The sequence below is a fragment of the Orcinus orca genome, chromosome 11 (genome assembly GCF_937001465.1).
Source record: "Orcinus orca chromosome 11, mOrcOrc1.1, whole genome shotgun sequence".
In the NCBI taxonomy this organism is placed as follows: Eukaryota; Metazoa; Chordata; class Mammalia; order Artiodactyla; family Delphinidae; genus Orcinus; species Orcinus orca.
The window spans coordinates 91,821,071-91,841,960 of record NC_064569.1 but is presented as its reverse complement, the minus strand read 5'-3'; the positions used below and the strand labels follow the sequence as shown (position 1 = coordinate 91,841,960).

Here is a 20,890-nt window from a genome sequence, read left to right as displayed (position 1 = left end):
CACACACACACACACACACACACCACTGTTGGTGTTTTAGTTTCAAAGACCTTTCTTCAATTCTATGTTTGCAACTCTTCCGTGCCTCAGTTTCTTCACCTATTAAATGGGGTACTTAATAGTGTCTTAGTTTGGGTTACTCCAAAAACAGCCCTGGAGACAAGTGTTCAGGAGCAAATAGTTATATTCGAGGTGACCTCAGAAGCACAGTGTGGGGAGGGGGAGTGAGACAGGGTGGGAGAAAATCTGAGGAGGTGCACACTGATGGCGGTACCCCTGCGGCATGGGGCATCCAATCACCTGGGGCTTCTGAGAGGCAGTGTCAAGCTGCCTCAGAATCGCCCACTAATGGGGAGGAAGCCGGGATATTTATCCTCCAATTCCCATCAGTTATTGGCAAGGGCAGTCCTGGGGAGTGTAGACTCTCTGGTACCTCCAGCCAACAGAAGCTACCAGCAAATGTGAGAACTGTCCTTAGATGACCCCTGGGGTGGGCAGAAGGAATACAGGCAGGGCATTCGTGGCTTCTGCAACTGGGAATATCTCTCTCATAGCATTGTGCAGATTAACTGACATAATACTTATAAAGTGCTTAATACAGTGTCTGGCACATAGTAGGTACTCAGTCTGAGCTATAATAATATTAATGTCATTATTGTTGTTGTCACGACTGACATAAAACTCTCTCTGACCTCAGGGCCTTTGTCCAGGCTGTTCCCCGTGCCTAGCACACTCTTCTCTGCTCATCCTCTCTCCACTTGGTTAACATCTGCCTTGCTTCAGGTCTCAGCCCAAATGTCACCTCCTCAGGGAAGCCCTCCCTGACCACTGGATTAGATCGGGTTCTCCCTTAGATGTGCTCAGAGCACCTACTCCGCCCCTTTCTTTCAGGGGATTTAATTATTGTTGTCACTTTAAATTTATTTGCACGACTGTTTGCGATTCTCCGATTCTCTGCTCATTGCTGGTCTCTTCCGTTGGACTGCAAGCTCCCTGAGGACACAGGCTGGGTCTGTTTTGTTCACAGAGACCACCCCAGGGCCTAGCACAGGGTTCCTGCACAGGAGATGCCCCAAAACAAACTGGTGGAGTAGAGAGAGGAATCTGAGTGGGGAAACAGGCACAGAATGAGTAAAACACAATGATGTCAGTGCCAGAGCAGAGGTATTTACGAAGAGCTCTGGGAGCGTGCACGAAAGACAGATTCATTCCTTTCTTCAGTAACTGTCTCTAGAACACCTATTCTGTGCTGAGCACAGGGCAGGCGGTGCTAAAGAAAACAGGCACTGTCCCGGCCCTCCGGGATCTTCCCATCCCATGGGGGTAGGGGGCATCCGTGCAGGGAGCAAAGCGGAGTAGGAAAGGTGTGGAGGAACAAGGCTGTGTGCCAAGCCAACCCTGCTTCATCTTCCTCCTGAGCACCAGAAAGACTACATTTCCCAGTTTCCTTGCAGCTCGGTGGGGTCATGTGACTATCTGTCACCAGTGGAATGTGGGAGGAAGTGAAGTGCAGCACTTCCAGGCCTGGCCCGTAGAAACCTCCCCCCAGATCTTCCACACTCCCTTCATAGGCCTACAGAGCCCTAGAGCAAGGGTCAGCAAATGTTTCTGTGAAGGCCAGAGGGCAAACATTTTAAGTTTTGTGGGCCATCCAGTCTCTATGGCAGCTATGTAGCTAGTGGATGTGGCTGTGTCCCAATAAAACTTTATTTACAAAAACAGGTCCTCGTCTGCCAGCTTGTCTTAGAGGATGGTAGAGCCACTGGACAGAGGAACTGAACCCTCCCATAGCTGCGTGGAACAGAGCTCACCTAACTCACCCCAGCCAACTTTGACTCAACTGTGCTCTGAGTGAAAAATAAACTCTTGTGTGTTAACCACTGTGGTGTTGGGGTGTATTTGTAACACACAGCAAATACTAACGAACATGGAAGGCTTCACAGAGGAGGTGGCACTCATCTTTGTCTTTGACACGGGAGTAAGGCACTCTCCAGGCTGGCAAGATGAGGAAGGGAATTCTTAGGGAAGAAGGGACCCCTGTGAGCCAACTCATTGAAGAGTGGAGTGTGGAGGATATCATAGGGCTTGTGCTGCAAAAGGGACATAAAAAAGTGGTCCCAAGGGAATTCCCTGGCGGTCCAGTAGTTAGAACTCCGCACTTTCACTGCTGAGGTCCGGGTTAAATCCCTGGTCAGGGAGCTAAGATCCCACAAGCCACGCAGCACAGCCAAAATAAAATAAAATAAGAAGAACTTCTCTTTAAAAAAAAAAAAGAAAGAAAGAAAGAAAAGTGGTCCCAAAGGACTAAGAAGGAGGAACTGGATGTTTGGAGATAAAGCTAAGGGGAGAGGGATAGAAAGCAACCACACTCGGAGACTTGCTGTTCCCTCTACACTGTGTGTTTCCCCCATTTCTGTGCCTTTGTTCATGTGGTACCCCTGCCTCACATGCCCTTCCTTCTCCCACCTGCTTTGACCCCACCCTTCCTTTAGGACTTAATGAAGTCCCTGGGTGCCCCAGTGTTCAAAGCGGCAACAGAGTTTCTCAACAAGAGTGCAGGCTTTTAGAACAGAGAGTCCTGGGTGCAAATCCTGCTTCTGTCAATAAGAGAAGCCAAAGAACAGACTGTTCAATATAGAGGAGCCAGGACTTTCTGGGTTTCAAAACTTTTCTCATTCCCAATCTATCCACATGACAAATGATTCTCAAGAGAAGAAATGACACCCAGGCAAAGATCAAAGCCACTATCAGGAAAACGGTGTAAACATGAATCCAAGGTGTGACTATGAAGTCTTTTTTTAAGACCTGAGAAAAATTTCGAGTGCCTCATAGACCCTCTCAAAGCCACAAAGTCCTTCTGAGGATCTTAACAGCATATGCTGTAGACCCTTTCTGTTAAATAATCAAAATTTGAAGAATCTCAAGGGCAGCCTTGCCAGGAGCCCAAAGTAAAAAAGAAATTGGTGGGTGTGCCTTTTGTTAAATGGAATGAATTACAAATTGTTTCATAGGAAACCCACAAAACTTTGAAAGGAATTGTTTGGGCTATGAATGAGTGGGACAGAGAGAGCACCAAATGATAAGAGAGCTCTTTAGACCCTCAAATCTCCATGGGTAGGAGGCAGGCTAAGAAAATTACTCAGCTGCAGACCCTGGTCATTTCTTAAGGAAATAACAAGAATGTCTCAGAGAAAAGAAGCAAGAACCTAGAGGGCAGCGTCAAGAACCACAAGAATCATTGGCAACATGTTCCCAGATGGATTTCAGAATTGCTATGGTCCAGTGACTGCTGTGTGCCTCCCGCAACCCTTCTTTTAGTGGGAGTGTCTATGATGGTTGTCCTATCACCTGTGTCACCTTTGTTTGCTGGCTGTGGGGCAGAGGGCAGAGAACTTGTTTCTTTAGCTCACAGATCTTCCTATTGAGAGGAGTGGTGCTCAAGGATTTGTACCCAAGGAATTCCGCCTAAGGAGACATGTCCCTACCTGCACCTGATTTAGATGACAAGGTCTTGGGAGAGGAGAATAAATATCTTTTGCCTGTGGAGGTACGTATCAGTTTGCTATAGGGCTGCCATAACAAAGTCACAGACTGAGGGGCTTAAACAACAGAAATTTACTTCCTCACAGTTCTGGAGGCTAGAAGTCCAAGATCAAGATCTTCCGAGGGCCACGAGGGAAGGATCTGTTCCTGGCCTCTCTCTTTGGCTTATGGATAACAGTCTTGTCACTGTACGTCTTCACGTTGTCTTCCTTCTGTATGGGTCTGTGTCCAAATTTCCTGTTCTTATAAGGACACCGGTCAAGTCCTATTGGATTAAGGCCCACCCTAATGACCTCATTTCAACATAATCATATCTTTAAAGACCCCATCTCCAAATAGTTACAGTCTGATGTACTGGGTGTTAGGATTTCAACATATGAATTTTCCAGGTGGGGTGACACAGCTCAACACAACAGCGAGGAACGTGAGTTGTTATGAATCATTCTGGCCAGAGGGTACATGACGGCACATTGTATTTTCCAAAGATCCTCCCACATGATCTTCCTACAGGTGGTCAGCCAATTCCCCTACCGAGAGGTGGGGGTCTGTGTCCCCTCCCCCTAAACCTGGATGGACTTGTGTGACTGCCTTAGACTATAACACTATTGCCAATAGAGTACAACATGAGTGACACTATGTGACTTCTGAAGCTAGGTTATTAAAGGCAAAACAACTTCTTAGAACCCAGTCACCATGCTGTGAGGAGGCCCAAGCCACGTGGAGAGGCCAAGTACAGGCATGCTGGCTGCCAGCTCCAGGTGAGGTCCCAGCCCCCAGCCATACGAGAGAGGAGGCCTATGGAGGACTCCAGCCACAGCCCAGCCACCATTTGACTGTGACCCCATGAGACCCCAGGCGGGAACTACAAAGCCAAGCCCAGTCACCCCCAGAACCATGACAGATAATAATAATAATTAATGATTTTTTTTGACACACATCCCCCCACTAGATTTGGGGTGGTTTTTAATGCAGCAAAAATAACTGATGCAACTGGGGGTGAATATAAGAATCAGGGCAGGGCTTCCCTGGTGGCACAGTGGTTAAGAATCCGCCTGCCAATGCAGGGGACACGGGTTCGAGCCCTCGTCCGGGAAGATCCCACATGCCATGGAGCAACTGAGCCCGTGCGCCACAACTGCTGAGCCTGCGCTCTAGAGCCCGTGAGCCACAACTACTGAGCTCTGTGCTACAACTACTGAAGCCCACACGCCTAGAGCCCACACTCCGCAACAAGAGAAGCCACTGCAATGAGAAGCCCGCACACCGCAATGAAGAGTAGCCCCCGCTCACCGCAACTGGAGAGAGCCCACACGCAGCCGTGGAGACCCAATGCAGCCAAAAATAAATAAATAAATTTATTTTTTAAAAAAAAGAATCAGGGCAAAACAGAAGGGAAGAGGCAAAGATGGGAGGAAGGAAGAGGGAGAAAGAAGGAACTAGAAGTGCCACAGGGCAGGGATTTTGTGGGCCTCATTCATGGAAGAGGCCTGGCACAAACTAGGTGCTCAGTTAATACTCATCGACTAAATAAATGAAGGAGAAACTTCCCTGGTGGTCCAGTGGTTAAGACTCCAAACTCCCAATGGAGGGGACCAGGTTCAATCCCTGGTCAGGGAACTAGATCCCATATGCCGCAACTAAAAGATCCCGCATGCCACAACTAAAGATCCCGCGTGCAGCAACGAAGATCCCGCGTGCTACAACTAAGACTTGGCATAGCCAAATAAATAAATTAAACAAATAAATTTTTTTAATAATAATAAATGAAGGAAAGGGAGAGAGAAGGACCATAACTCTGAGTGAGCTGCATTTTTTTATGCACATTTGGAGACAAACTCCAGCATGGACCCAGGAGAGACTATAAATTCCCAGACAGAGGCCCTGGCTGCACAAGATCCAATGTGACCTGGGGCTCAGAGGGCAGATTGCACTTGGGCAACCAGCAGTAGGACCCCCTGGACTGATGACTTCGGGCAGAATGGGGCAGGCATGGAGTCTGGGAAAGACCCCGTGGAGGAGCCAGACCTGCCCAGCTCTCAGAGGCTGGTCCACAGCATGGCCCAGATCTTAGAGGCTGGTCTACTCGCTCCGCCTAAAGACCCCAACTGCCCCGGACCTGCTCGAACTTGCTTCCTGTCTTATTGACCAGCCCTTCCTCCCCAACTCTAGCCTTGAGGTTTTGTATACTCTTGTTCTGTTTCATGTTCTCTATTTCCAACAAACAGCCGATCCTATCTTGTGGTCTATTTCATCCACTTTTCATTTCTTTGTCCCCTTCATCCTATTCTTCCTCTTCCAACAACTTTCTTCCAGGACTCTGTCTCTCCTCTATTCCATCCACTTACTGTTCTTTCTAGGACTTTCCTTTTGTTCTTTTCAACATTTTAGTCCCTCTAACCCTGTTATCACCCTTGAATCTCTTTTGCTAATTTGTCTTCTCCCCCCTGTTTTGGCCCCTTTCTCACCCATCCCTCTCATCTCATCCGCCCTCGCCCTTTCAAATGTGTGAGCATCTGTCTCACTCTCTCCCTGTCCCAGCTCCTCCCTGCATTTTCTCCTCTTTCTTCTCTTCCTCAAACTGGGTTGTGAATGCCATCTGCCTCGGAGCAGGACACGCTGTAAAGCCGAGGTTCCCGGAGGGCCAGGTTGTGATCATTTTATTTTTACAACGTCCTTGGATAGATCGAGGTGTTTCTGCAGGGTGGGGTCGCCTGCTGGGTGGGAGGGGACCAGACGGCGAATAGCACTTGAGATTAATATAGGTCACTTGCTGAGCAGTGTCCCAGTGGTCCCGGGGAGAGGAGAACCTCGTCATCTGGGGCCGGCTCTGCAGAGGTGGCCGCAGCGCCGTCTCCAGGAAGATGCAAGGAGGGCCTCCTCCGATGGCTGGCAGGCGAGGGAGCCAGCCTGATCTCACAGGAAACACAGAGAGCCCTTGTGCCCAGCTCTGCTGCTGTGTTCTTGGGCTAACTGCTTAACTCTTTTAGTCCTCAGCATTCTCGTCTGCAAAATAGAACTATCACCCCCAGAGCCATCAGGGACGTTTGTAAAATGGGGAAGAAGCAACGTTTTATTTATAAGTTCACTGTACCGGGTACTTCCACACCTTGCCACATCTAACCTCCCAGCCAAAGAGGCAGCCCAAGCGACTCTCATTTTATAGATGATGAAATCAAGGTTTAAATGTCCTGAGGGCTGAGCTAAATGAGATTAGAGATCTGAAAAGAGCTCTAGAGCTACTCCTGGTTGACAACTGCATGATTCCGTCTCCTCAGCTCTTTCCAGCACAGGACTGGAACGGGCAGTTTCGGGCATCTTCGGGAAACGGCAGGAAACATCTTCATTTGTTTAACTGATACTGTCGAGTGCCCATTGTGTGCCCGGCACCGAGCAGGGGGACAGGGATATGACGGTGGGCAGAGCAGACAAGATGCCTGTCCTCACGCAGTCTGTGGAGAGACTTCCAGAAAAACCAAACCACATATACAGGTAAAAACACTATGACAGGTTATACAGGGTGAAGGAAACATACAGAGTGCCACGAGAGAGAAAAGTCAGGGGACCTAATTTAGAGAGAAGGCAGAAAGAATCATCCCTGAGAGAGTTTCTGTTGCAGTCAGAAGGAGGAGCTGGTGTTGCCCAGGGGACGAGCATAAGAAAAGTATGTTCCAGGTTGAGGGGTGAGCATGGGCAAAGGCCCTGGGGCAGGAAAGAGCATAGTATGGTGAAAGAATTGAAACATGGCCAGGGAGCTGAAGAGGGAGAGAGCTAAAGGCAGGGGCAGTGACAAGGGGTGGGCCCTGGGGGCACAGGAAGGGCCACGTCACACAGGGTGCTGGGGAGCCATGTGAGCCTAGCTAAAGGTTTTAAGCAAGGACTCGACATGAACCGATTCCTGTTTCAAAACAAAAAAAAATTCCTCTGGCTGCTGTGCAGAGAAGACGCTGCAGAGGAAGGAGTGAGAGCAAAAAAGAGAAGACCCCTAAGAAACATCGAAGCAGGAGATGACAGCAGCTTAAATAAAGAAGATACTCAGACTTTTACAGTTTGTAAATCTCTTTCACTTGCCCTTGGGAGAGCAGCATTATTGTGCCCATTTGATGGATGAGAAAACTGAGTCTTCAAGAGGTTAAAATGGTTCGTACAACACGACTCATCTAGTGAGTGCTGGACTCTGGGTTGTAGGCCCAGGTGTTCCCATGCCATCCACACCCCTTCCCTTTCTATCGAAGAGTTAAACGTGTGCCAAGTGAGAGTTCAAAAATCAGCTGTTGGGCCTTTGCAATGTGCAATCTTTGGGCACCCTCCTTGTTCTTTTCATATGTTAAGCTTCCTAAGTCTTCCTAAATCTTGGTTTAACCTGTGAGATAGGGATGATGACCTGCCCTTCCTTCCAGGGCTCTTTTGAGAATTCAACGATAATGGATATAAAGCACTTAGGAGAAGGTCTGGCACACAGTAGGTGCTCAATCAATGTCAGATTGTCAGATCTCCTTTCCTTTGAAGAGGACGGAGGGTCCAGCCTGCCTGGCTTCAAGAGCCGGTGACACATGCCCACTGTCATGCCACTGACCCTGGGTGATGGATTTGACAACCAGCCATGCCGCACGCCCAGCACAGGCTCTGAGCACCGGCGGGAAGGCTGAGTCAGTCCTCTGGGTGAGTCCCCACGCTCTGGCCATGAATTTATAGAGGAGGAGCCAGTCCTACAGCTGCCCTCCGGCAGGATGTCCCTGCGCAGTCCCCAGCAGCAAGCCACCCATGGCTGATTCCAGATCACATCTCCTCCTAACCACACGCCCAACTCCTGGGTTCAGCCAACTGCCAGGTCTTTCCCAGGCCCAAGAAATGTGAGCAGCATATGAGAACGGGAAGCCTGTCCTTGCCCGCAGCGGACTTCCTCGTCAGGACACGAAGAGTCCACGCTTCTGCAGAGCCTCGCCACAGAGTCTACGGGGACAGGCTGGGTCAGGGGCTCAGAGCCTCCTGACGCGCCCTGCGCCCTACCTCACACTCCTCGCCCATGACACCCTCCCTCTCTCCCCACCCCCGCCCCTGCCCAGAGGCACATCCTCCCCTCCCCGCCTGAACACAGAGCCAGGGTCAGTGACAGCCAAGTGAAAAGAGCCTGTGTCCCTGGATGACCAGAGGCAGCAGAGCCCGCCCCCCCTCGCTGCTGAATGGACTCTATGCAAGTAAAGCAAGTAAAACACGCTCTCTGCGCTAAGCCACTGAGGTTTGGGAGTTTATCTCTTTCTAGAATTACCCCCAGCGAATCTCACTAGCAACTGCAGTCAAAGGAATAGACAGCTGCTCAGGGAAAGTGGGGAGGTGAGCAGAGAGGGGGTCAGGGAGCGGGTACTGGGGAGCGCAGATGTTTACGGGGTGCGCAGAGGATGAGCCGTCTGCAAGGGAGGCTGGGATGGAGAAAGCGAGAGGTAGAAGGAAACCTCGAGAGGGTGGTAGCACGTAAGCCGAGAGAAGCAAGGGCTTCTAGAATAGAAGAGACATCGAAAGGCCCAGTGCTACCCAGAGCGCCAGTGATGGAGGTCTGAAAGCCGTCCAGCGGAGTTGGTGACATAGAGGTAGCTGCTGTCCTGGCTGAGGGCAGCTTAGAGGAAGGATGAGGAAGTGAGTCTGGATGGAAACAAGCGTTGAAAGCCTGGCTTGAAAGTGGTAGCCGCACAGGGAGATAGAGTGGCGGGGGCTTGGGGGTGCTCTCGTTAAGACTGGGGCACGTTTACACACCAGCGAGGAAGAGGCAGTTGTAGGAAAGGGATGTGTCATTTGAGGTGCAGGCTTTGTTTTTGCCATATCTGTGCCTTTCATCTCAGGCTGCCTCAAATCCTACTTGAAAGTAGAGTATAAATAAATGATCAAATAATAAGACATTGTTCGTCCCCTGCCAGCTGGTGACCTTGAAAGGGTCTTCAGAACTGTTTTGTCCTCTCCTGGCTTGTGCCAGATTTGCTCCATCGTTCGCAGTAAACAAACACTGACCACGCCACCGCCACATGCCAGGCCCTGGGCCAGAGACACAGGACCAGAGCCCAGCCTCCACCCTCAAGGAGCACACGGTCTGATGGTGCAACAGACATGACCTCAGGAGACACCGCGACTCCCGCACTGAGAAATGCACTCGAGGTACAGAAGTCATTTGGAGGGAGGAAGGAGTCTCTCAGGACTTAGGGGGGTGGGAGGATAATAAAGGACCTTAGGGAAGAGGTAACACCTAACCAGGACTTTGAATGACACCCAGGAGTCCACGGGGCAGAAAGAGGCACTGCATGTGCAAAGGCCCTGAGGTATGACAGAGCAGGAGCCTACAAGGACTTTGACCTTGGAGGAGCCTAAAAGTGAAAACCAGAGTAGATGAGATGAGCCTGGAAGTGGGGGCAGGGGCCAGGTCATCAACCTTCCCTGCAGAATCACTTTGTTTCCTGGAGATTTTAACAATATCTTGTCCAGTGGAATGAACTTATGCTCTCCAGTCCCCGGTTTTAGGGAGAAAGTTGAGGATCAGAGGAAAACTATAGGGATTCATCATAGAGGGTCTACTCTGAGCCAAGCTGTGTTCCAGAAGCTTGTGGGTGAGTAAAACAGGCAAAGAACTTCACCCCTGAGGAGCTGACATGCTGGTCTCAGGAGTCAGACAATAAATGGCAATCTTAACTCACCTTAAGTAAATTGTGTAAGATGTCAGAAGGTGAGACTTGCAATGAAACCAAGAAGAAGTAGGACAGGGTGAGTGGGATTGAGATTTGAGGGTGTAGGATGTGGGTGATGCGATCTTAGTGTGGCCAGGGAGGAAGGGGTTGTCCCGCAGAGATGCAAAAGAGGTGAGGGGTGAGCTATGTGTGTATCTGGGGCAAGTAAAACCAGCCAGTGCAAAGGCCTTAAGGCAGGAATGTGCCTAGTATGCTGGGGGACAGCAAAGGGACCCGTCTGGCTGAGCAGAGAGGACAGCGGGGGAACTATGAGATAGGAGGCCAGGTCAGTGGCCCTGGAGGCCACTTCAAACCTTTGATTTTATCCAGAGTGAAATGGGGAGTCACCACCCAGGCTCAGGCAGAGAGATGACACAGTCTGACTTATGTCTTCAAAGGATCATTCCAGCTACTGTGTTGGGGACAGATGGAGGTAGAGCCAGGATAGAAAGATCAGTTAGGAAGCTAAAAGGATGATCCAAGCAGGAGAGGATGGTGGTTCAACCAGGGTGAAAGCAGAGAGAAGTGATCGATTCTGAATATAGGATTTCCTAATGGACTCGATACGGGGTCTAAGAGAGATTGGAGCCAGCGACGACTCCAGGGCTTATGGATGGAGCACAAGAAGGCTGGAGACACCAGGAATCAGGTGGAGGGAGCTGCAGGAGAGGCAGGGCTGGGGATGAAGGAGACCCGGGGTTAGGATGTGTGGAGTTTGAGGTGTCTGCCAGATATCCCAGGGGCGAGGAGAAGCCTGTGGGAGGGAAGAGTCCAGAGCACAGGAGGGGGCTCCAACTGGAGGTAGCATCACCCATGGATAGAGGGCATTGGTGAGGGTAACGCCGTTTGTCCCCAAAGGATCCAGACGTAGTCCAGGGAGGAGGTGAGGTCCCCATTAGTATCTCAGAGTCAGGATAACTTTTTACAAGGAGCAGAATCAAAACTGTATTAATAGGAGGAGTGTGTATATTTCTCATGTAGATCAAACTGTCATCTCTGGAAGGATCAAATACTTCTGTGTTTGCCTTGAAGGAAATCAGAAGAAGCCAGGTACAGTCACTGTTGAAGGAGAGACCCTGGGTGGAAACAAAGCACCTTCCACGTCTCCCCAGAAACATCCCTCAGCCTCAACTTACTCATCCAAAGTATGGGTGTACGTCTCCTCTTAGGAGTTCTGGGAAGAGTAACTGTGACAACATACGTTGCTGTTACTTTTATGACTAGGGCTGTCCTTACACTCATAAAGGCACGTAGTAGGTGCACAGAACAATCACGAGTGTCGCTCTTAATAACCACGTTGATGATGATGTTGGTGACGAGGAGAGTGGTGAGTCTGGCCCTTCTCAACTGAGGCCCCGCCTGCCTATTTGTGAGAGCCCGCAGAACTGGGAGACAAGACGGTCGGCCCCCACCCTAAGGCCCCTGGAACACAGCAGCAGGGATGGCTTCCCACCAACACGCCCACCCACCAACCACCTGAGCCCACTGGCATGCCATAACATGGTCCATTAGTGCCAGCTGCGGTGAGTGGCCATCTGATGTGACACGAGCATCTGCCTGGTAGGAACTGAACCAAGATCTGTCAGTTCAGGCCTCGGGAGGCTCCCCAACAGCCCCGAGGCCTGGGAGGGCCAGGTGTGGCCACACACCCTGCTTGGATCCCAGATGTGAACCAGAGCCCAAGAGGAGAACAGTAATAATAATGGCAACGGTCATTTGCTGAGTGCCAGCCTGCACCAGGCCCCGTGTCCTGAGTGCTTTGTAAGTCAGAACGCACTGAGACACAGAAAATAGAGGGGTCCCATCAGGCAAAGAGCAAAACCCCCCAACACCACCACGCTTAGGGTACCAGACAGGATTATGGAAGCCAACTGTGGCTGACTGCAGCAGATAAAATGAGGAGTCCTGCTGTATTTAAAATGGGTAACCAACAAGGACCTACTGTACAGCACAAGGAACTCTGCTCAGTATTCTGTAACAACCTAAATGGGAAAAGAATCTGAAAAAGAATAGATACATGTATATGTATAATTGAATCACTTTGCTGTACGTCTGAAACTAACACAACATTGTTCATCAAATACACTCCAATATAAAATAAAAAGTTTTTAGTAAGTCAGAAAGAGAAAGACAAATACTGTATGCTAACACATATATATGGAATCTAAGAAAAACAAAATGTCATGAAGAACCTTGGGGTAAGACAGGAATAAAGACACAGACCTACTAGAGCATGGACTTGAAGCTATGGGGAGGAGGAAGGGTGAGCTGTGACAAAGCGAGAGAGTGGCATGGACATATATACACTACCAAACGTAAGGTAGATAGCTAGTGGGAAGCAGCCGCATAGCACAGGGAGATCAGCTCGGTGCTTTGTGACCACCTAGAGGGGTGGGATAGGGAGGGTGGGAGGGAGGGAGACGCAAGAGGGAAGAGATATGGGGACATATGTATATGTGTAACTGATTCACTTTGTTATAAAGCAGAAACTAACGCACCATTGTAAAGTAATTATACTCCAATAAAGATGTTAAAAAAATAAAATAAAATAAAAAGTTTTTTAAAAATGCGAGTGGAGGGGATTTAGTGGAAAAACGTTGGCTAGTTCGCTGAACTGTTAGGTGAACTAGGGTCTGGAAAAGGGCAGGAACTGCAAAGGTTCCATGATCCGAGGCCTGAGCTACTAACAGCCCATCAGACCGGAGTGAACGGGCGCCAACTCCTCTTTATCATTTGTCTGTTGCTTTTTTTGGGGGGGGCGTTGGGGGATGTTTGTCTCTGCATCTCTCTGTTCTAGACTCAAGGCCTGGACAGAGGGTCCCATAGAGTTGAGTTTGGGTCGTGTATCTAAGGGGGGGTCAGGGGCAGCTGAATTGACAGTGCCCCCAAGACTGTACCCAATGGGGAAGAGCTAAGTGCCCCCAAAGAAACCAGGGTGCTGTGACCAGAGAATGGGGAATCGATTCTGTGTGGCCCCAAATAACCCACACCTACCACTTCTGGGCGTTGAAGACAGGCGGACCTGGATGCAAATATTGCTTCTGCCACACGCTGCCCATGCCAGTTTGGGCAAGCCATTTCATGTCTGAGCCTTGGTCTCCTCACCTGTAAAATGGGGATAATAAACCCACTGTGAGGGACGTGAGAAGCATCAACAGATAATGTTTATCAAGTACCTGACAGTACCTGGCGCGGTCTGGGTGCTCAGTAAACAGGACTGCATGTAACAGATGCCACGAGTCTAGGGCTCCCCAGCCCACGTGGCCTCCCTCCAAGGGGCTCCAAACGGACATTGTGACTAAATTCTGCAGGACCATCTCAAAGACAGTCTGATTCTTGGAGTCCTCAGACTTCCCGTAGCCCCAGGGGCAGGAGACACCAAGCTGATAAGGCAGCGTTTCCCAGCGAGAACTGCAGGGGAGAAGTCTGGGGATGGAGTGAAGAGTGCAGGTACCGCTGCCTCTCGACAAGACCAGGAGTGCCTGAAACGGCCTCATCTGCCCCCCTCCCCAGGTAAGTAAGTCTCCTCCTCTGACTGTTCTGAGCCATTGAAACTGCAACGCATCCCATGCCTCCAGGTTTGACAACCCCCGAGTGTATGGAGAAAGGGACAGAGGAGATGGCAGGGCAGAGCAGAGGGTGCACACTGCTTGGTGTGGCAAAGACTTGTGGGCATCCAGTGGCTGGAATGGACATCAGGGTAGGTGGCAAGGATTTAAGTCAATGTGCTAGCCCATTCCCAAGATCAAGGGCCCTGGGAGTCAGAGCTCTGAGACGGACTCCTATTTGCCAGGGAGAACCGAGAAAAAGAGGGAGAGTCTGAGTCTGAGATACATCCGACCAGCACCTGCTCTCTAGAGAGCCTGCCCTTGGGTACGAGCCGCACAGCTACTGTGTATAGGACAGAAATACAGGCAAAACTATGGTTGGGGGTGTATAGCAAACTCACCATCTCTGACACAGGGCTGTCTGCAGAGGGAGCAGTAGGTCTGAGCCACTCAGGTGGGCACAGCCCACTCACCAGATGCAATCACAGGACAAGGCAACTTTCTCCTGGACCTGACTCCAGACGATGCACACATGCACATGCGCACACGCATGTGAACACACACATGCACAGTCATGCACACACACACGTGCACACACATGCAACCCCGGGGGGAGCACCGAGTTTCATATGAGATTGACAATTTAAAACGAACAGGATTGAGTCTTACTCACCAAAAGGAAATTGTTCTTTTTAATAAAAAAGAGATTGGAAAGTTATGGAAGCGGCCTGAGGTGTCCTGATGGAAACCAGCAAGAAAGATGAAGCTCAGTAGAGCAGAGTGGGAGCAGTTATTTGAAAAAAAATACAACTTTTTCAGTTGACATGACAAACTGAGTCTCCTCACACAAAGCCGCTTTATTAATTACTATCATCGCCCCATTCAGGCTGGGAAACTTTCTTGCCATCCTCCCAGTACACAGAAGAAGCCTCCCTTAATTTGGGAAACTGATGTGTAAACCAAAAAATCGGTGACTGGGAGGCTTTCTCACTGCAGCCTAGTTGCTTTCATATCACAAACTATGTTTACAGCAAAGTTCACCCGTCTGAAGGTCTAAAGAAATTTTATAACCAAGTTTCAATGCAGGGGGCACAGGTTCGATCCCTGGTCAGGGAACTAGAACACACATGCATGCTGCAACTAAGAGTTCACAAGCTACAACTATGGAGCCCGTGAGCCACAACTACGGAGCCCTGGAGCCGCAACTAAGACCCGGTGCAATGAAAGAAAGAAAGAGAGAGAGAAAGAAAGAAAGAAAAGAAAGAGAGAACGGGAGAAAGGGAGAAAGGGAGAAAGAGAGAGAGAGAAAGAAAGAAAGAAAGAAAGAAAGAAAGAAAGAAAGAAAGAAAGAAAGAAAGAGAGAAAGAAAGAAAGAAAGAAAGAAAGAAAGAAAGAAAGAAAGAAAGAAAAAGAAAGAAAGAAAGAAAGAAGGAAGGAAGGGAGGAAGGAAGGAAAGAAAGAAAGAAAGAAAGAAAGAAAGAAAGAAAGAAAGAAAGAAAGAAAGAAAGAAAGAAAGAAAGAAAGAAAGAAAGAAAGAAAGAAAGGAAGGAAGAAAGAGAAACTTACAGATGTTTTTATTTTGCGGTCCCCTATTTTGTGCCTGGCTCCTACCAGCTGTTTAGACACCCTGCTCTGGAGACCCCTGTGATAACAAATACTCCCACTTCATGAAGAAAGTCAGCAGTATTGCTCTAACAGCATCACTGGGATCTGAGCTCAGATCTGTCTGCCCTGAGTCCAGGAGCACTCCTCACCTCCCTGGTCCAGCTCCGGATGCTAACAGGCTGGCTGAGGTCTCCATTAGCATGACCTTCATCTCTCTGGAAGGGACTCTGCTGGAAGGATGTGCCGCTCGCATTTCCTCTGATTACTGCAGGATGAGCCTTCCCCATTCACGGATCCTCCTGACCATGAATCAAAGCTCGTCTTTTTTTTTTCCCCCTCTGCTACCAGCCTTGAGTTTCCGATTTCACCATTAGCTCATTGAACGGTAGCAGCATTCCCGAACCTCATTCAGGAAGACACCATCTTCTGCAGGACACAGAGGGAGAGCAAGGAGGCAGAGCCCAGGGGACTGGAATGGAGTCAGAATCAGACCACTCCCCCCGGGGCCACCCCAGAGGCAGGGCCTACGTGTGACTGGCTCAGCCTCCGTGAACTCATCTGTGTCGAGGGTCAGCATCCCTAAACCCCAGCAGACACTTCATGATGGATACACTGTAAAGAACTAGAGGGGTGTGAGGGAGAGATGATATGTACCGTGTAGAATAAAGGACTTTGTACGCTGTGAAATGCTACACCTGTGCCAGCCATTAGTGCTTCTGCAAACCCCAGGGAGCTACTGCACTGTACCTTTCATGACGTCAAGAAAATGCCCCCAAGTGTGGACCTGGCCTGTGAGGGCGAGAGAGAGGGATGACATAACTATTCCAAGTTTGAGATCAAAGACACCAGGGAGTGTCTTTGGGGTCCCTTGTATCCCCAGTTGTAAGAGTTGTTATTAAATGAGGTGATAATGATGATTATGATTACCATTTGCCCTGCTAAATGCTATATATGCTTTCTCTCATTCTATCCCTGCAACAGCACCACTCTGAAGGAAAAGGCACAGTCCCCTCCATTTGACAGATGGGCAAACTGAGACCTGGTGAGTGATGCAACTTTGCCAAGGTCACACCACTTAGGGCACGGTGATCCCAGACTCAGATCGGCCTGCTTACTCCAAGGAAGCCCACTTAAGCTCTGGCTGGTGTGGGGGGAACAGCCCAGAGAATGTGGCTTCTCTACGTTTCCTGCACGGGGGGACAGTGTATGGCTCAAGCGAAGGACATGAGTTTCGGAATCCTGACTCTGCTTCCCCTGGAGGTGGGCTTCAGACCAGGAACGGGGCTATGGCAGCCAGCAAGGCAGGGAGATGCCCACAACAGATGGTGGCAGCAGGATGGAGAGGAAAATGTGTATTCGGGAGACGTTACGGAAGCCCCAGATGTTTCAACAAAAAGAGTCCTGTGGTCACATGACACTGACACCCACATTCCACATCCTTCTCTTGGAGAGCTTCAGGGGAAAGAGTCCTGCAGCCCTTGGAGCCTGTCCAGTGCCCTTTAATGCAGGTTCTTGAACTTGATCTGCCACAGAACCCTCCTGCTGTCATGCTCATTTTGACACCCTGGTTAACATCCGGTTCCATAGAATTCACTATGAGGAAGCGAAATATGGGAACAGACCGAGCAGAGTGAGTACATGGCTCCAGAGCGCATGCCCGGCACGTGGTAAGTGCTTATGTAAATGTTTGTTGCAGGGCTTCCCTGGTGGTCCAGTGGTTAGGACTCCGTGCTTCCACTGCAGGGGACGTAGGTTCGATCCCTGGTCAGGAGTTCCCACATGCCTCGCAGCATGGCCAAAAAAAAAATTTTTTTTTAAATGTTTGTGGATGGACGAACGAGCACAGATGAAGTCAGTGGCCACCTGCTGCTAAGGTCCAGGGCCCGATGAGAGGTTTTCTGCCACCCCCTCCCTCCTCCCCTCCAGACCGTTTTCACCATGGCATGCATGGTGATGCCATTAGAAGTCTGAATGAGAGAGCTAGAAAGCCATTTTTGCTCCTGGGCTCTATGTTCTGAGAGATGGGGAAACAGAAACCCAGAAGGACCAGTGATTTGGCCAGAGTCGCAGGGCAGAGCCTACCAGGTTTCTCTCCCACTGAAATTCACTGTGATTTTCACTTCTAGGAATCTACCCTAAGACAAAACCCAGAAACCATTTATGCACTAAGATGTTCACCTCAGTGTTATTTATAATCATTTTAAATGGAGACATCCTTAATGGCAACAATAGGGAAATTGATCACATTTTTTTTTCCCAACCAGACATATCTTAGATTTGAGGTCATCAATCTGCTTTCTGGTTTTGGAAGACTCCTTGCCATTTTCAGCCTCTATGTCTCTGCCTAACACCCGCTTCCTTTCATCTCTGTCTGTTAAGCTCCTATCCGCCCTGGCAGTCTAGGGGTTAAGACTCTGTGCTTCCACGGCAGGGGACACCAGTTTGATCCCTGGTTGGGGAACTAAGATCTCCACATGCTGCATTGGCACAGCCAAAAAAAAAAAAAAAACCAAAAACACCGCAGCTTGAAATTACCCACAAAGATGAACAATTTATCTTTATATGTCTAGCACCTAGCTCAGACCTGGCAGACAGCACCACTCGCTCAATTATCTATTAAATGAAGGAAGGAACCATCTAGTGAAGCAAAGACAAATATATAGGTCTCTTGACTCTCCATCTGGAGCTGTTTATTCCTTCTGGCTTTTTTGCCTAACACCCAAAACCAAAAGACAAATTTATAGTTTGTCACGACCTTTCACCAAATCTTTGGCCAATCTACCATCTTTTCAGAGCAGCTTCCCCTAGCATACTCTCCTTTGAGCCCTGTAGCCTTGTTAAAGCCGTGACCCATGTGGTCCAGGCCACAAAGAGGTGTTAGAGTCAAAGAATCAATCCAACAACCAAAAGCTCATGAGGACTTAAGCGCCTTGATTATGTTTCTCAAACACTATAAAGGGACACATCACCTGCAGGGATAGTTCATAAAATCCACCTTTCCATTCCCTTCTGCCTCCCTCATCCCTCCTGAAGTTCCTCCAACGTGCTTTCTTCCAACGCCAGGAAACATTCCCTCAGAGCTCCCAGCAGACAGCTCTTGTCCATTTCCCTCTCCGCCTTTCTTGTGGTAGGTGAAGGCTACACTACCAATGTGCTTGTATCGCCAGCCTTTGTTTAAGGGAAACACTGTGCTTGGGTGCATTTTATCTACAGAATCCATTGTACCTGACATTGTCAGATACCTACAAATACAAACTAGGAAGGGCCATGCAAAATATTAAGCACACACAACACGAGTCTGACACAAGCAGTTTGATGCACCACCTGCGCCTTTGAGAATCTGCATTGTGGATGTTCCTCTGACACTTGGACCTTTGGACCATGGGTAAATTCAACTTATCAGAGGTCATCGATGCCTGGCCCACCCTGGTCCCCAGAAAACACACAGTTTTCTGTCTACACTGGCTGTCAGAAGTCACTAATCACTTGCTTCCTCTGCTCCCAGTTGATTTGGCATTTTATAAGCAGCATAGATCAATTGGAAAAGTGAATTTTCCCCAGTTAGCGACTAATAATAAGATAATAATGTTATAACCATCCAAAAAAGTGTGTAGGAGCTGGAGAAAATGTGGCAAGAGCAGAATAAATTGAATCAGGTTATGCAAAAAAATATCAAAAATGGGTGACTTTGGGACAAGGCAAAGAGCGGTTAATTTGCCTTTGGAATTAAATTATTCCCCTGTTATAGATGAACTTAGCACGGCAAAATGTGGGAAAATGTATTTAAATGATCATTGAGCTAATAAATCCAATAAATCATTTTGATCTTACTGAGATATCTTAGTTCTTTTGTTTGAACCTGTAAACGTTGTTTTACTACCGTCTGTAGTAAGACCTGGTCCGCCACTTTGCTTATACGGCACTTGTCCTCATTGGGTGGGCTCCAGCCCCACCAACCTATTTTGATCTCAGAGTCTTTGCATTTGCCAGTCCGTCTGCTTGAACACCTGGCCCAGATCTCCACGCAGCCTCCCCATCTTCACCCTCACTGAAGGATGTCCCCACCCCCTGTATCCTCAGTCCCACCTTCACCCACTAACGGTCTTTCTCTCCCCTACAATCCTATTTTATATCTTCCATAGCCCTTCCTGATGTATAAAATAATGATGTGTGTGTGTGTGTGTGTGTGTATCTTTATTGCCCCAGATCAGAGCCCACTTCCCACCCTGTCTCTCTCTCTCTGCATTGTGAGACCACAGTGAAAAGGTGGCCGTCTCCAAGACAGGGTTCTCACCAGGAACCAAATCTGCCGGCACCTTGATCTGGAACTTCCCAGCCTCCTGAATTTGTGAGAAATAAACGTCTGTTGTTTAAGCCACCCAGTTCATGGTATTTTGCTATAGCAGCTCAAGCTGATCTAAGACAGGGCTATTTTGAGGATGTGATGAATTAATAGATGTAAGGCAGTTAGGACAATGCCTAAAACAATAAGTTCTGAATGCACTTTTAAAACTTTTTATTATGGAATATTTCAAATATAAATAAAAGTAGAGAGAATAGTATAATAAATCCTTATTAAACCATCACTGAGCTTCTATAATTATTAATTCACAGCCAATCTTGTTTCATCTATATTTCCATCCTTTTCTCCCACCCCTAGCTTATTTAGAAACAAACTCTAGACTTTATATAATTTTAACTGTAAATGTTTCAGTATTATCTCTAAAAGACCGGGACTCTTTAAGCATAACCACAATATCATGATCACACTGAAAAATAATGAACATAATACCATTGTCACACCTTAAAAATCGAGTTTGTCTTGGCTTTGGCCACCACTATATCCCCAAACCTAAAATAAGGTCTAGTATACAATAGGTGTTCAAGAAATCGGTGTTGAATACAGGAATGACTTACCTCTTTGCTTCAAGGGTCTCAAATATGACAACCTTCCAGTGTCTCAATATCTCTGAAGCTTTCTCTATTTAGTTATACTTGTCCACTCCGTACACATTTTCATGTTAACTACTCTTGGTCTGAATACCACTATTCGATACCTCTTCTAGTCCTGGCGGAAGAGAGATAGGACACATCAGGAAAGGAAAAGAACAGCAAAAACATTCAACAAATACCTCCTTTCTCCAATTGAATGTTTGACTCCATGTAAGTTGCTGAGATCCAGTGGTGACTAAGACACCACCAAATAAAATAATTTCAAAGTTTGTGTAGAAGAATGAAGGCACAGCAATAACCAGATCATATGGAAGAGAAGAATATTGGGGAAGAACTTGGCTTATTAGAGATCAGAACATATTAAGGCCTCTATAATCAAATCCAAATGCTGCTGGCAAGGAAGCAATACACAGATCAGTGGAACAGAACAGCGAGATCAGAACTAGATCAACATAGCCATGAGAATCCAATATGTGGCAGAGATGGCATTTCAGTGCAGTTGAAAAAGGAGTAATGGTTTAATTAATGAAACTT

At 48.3% G+C, this 20,890-nt stretch overlaps 1 long non-coding RNA gene across 2 annotated transcripts in view; it reads right to left on the bottom strand.

The window, feature by feature from the left end:
• LOC117196460 (uncharacterized) overlaps nt 1-20,890 on the bottom strand; it is a 39,583-nt gene that overhangs the window by 4,802 nt on the left and 13,891 nt on the right. Inside the window, exons 3-7 of one of the 2 annotated variants that reach the window (XR_007470234.1) lie at nt 20,321-20,471; nt 15,553-15,829; nt 14,468-14,536; nt 13,245-13,350; nt 5,196-6,559 (exon numbers count right to left, since the gene is read on the bottom strand). This is a non-coding gene — a long non-coding RNA (uncharacterized LOC117196460). Of the gene's footprint in view, nt 1-5,195; nt 6,560-13,244; nt 13,351-14,467; nt 14,537-15,552; nt 15,830-20,320; nt 20,472-20,890 lie in introns of those variants that run through there. The other variant, XR_007470233.1, reaches the window with a different exon arrangement.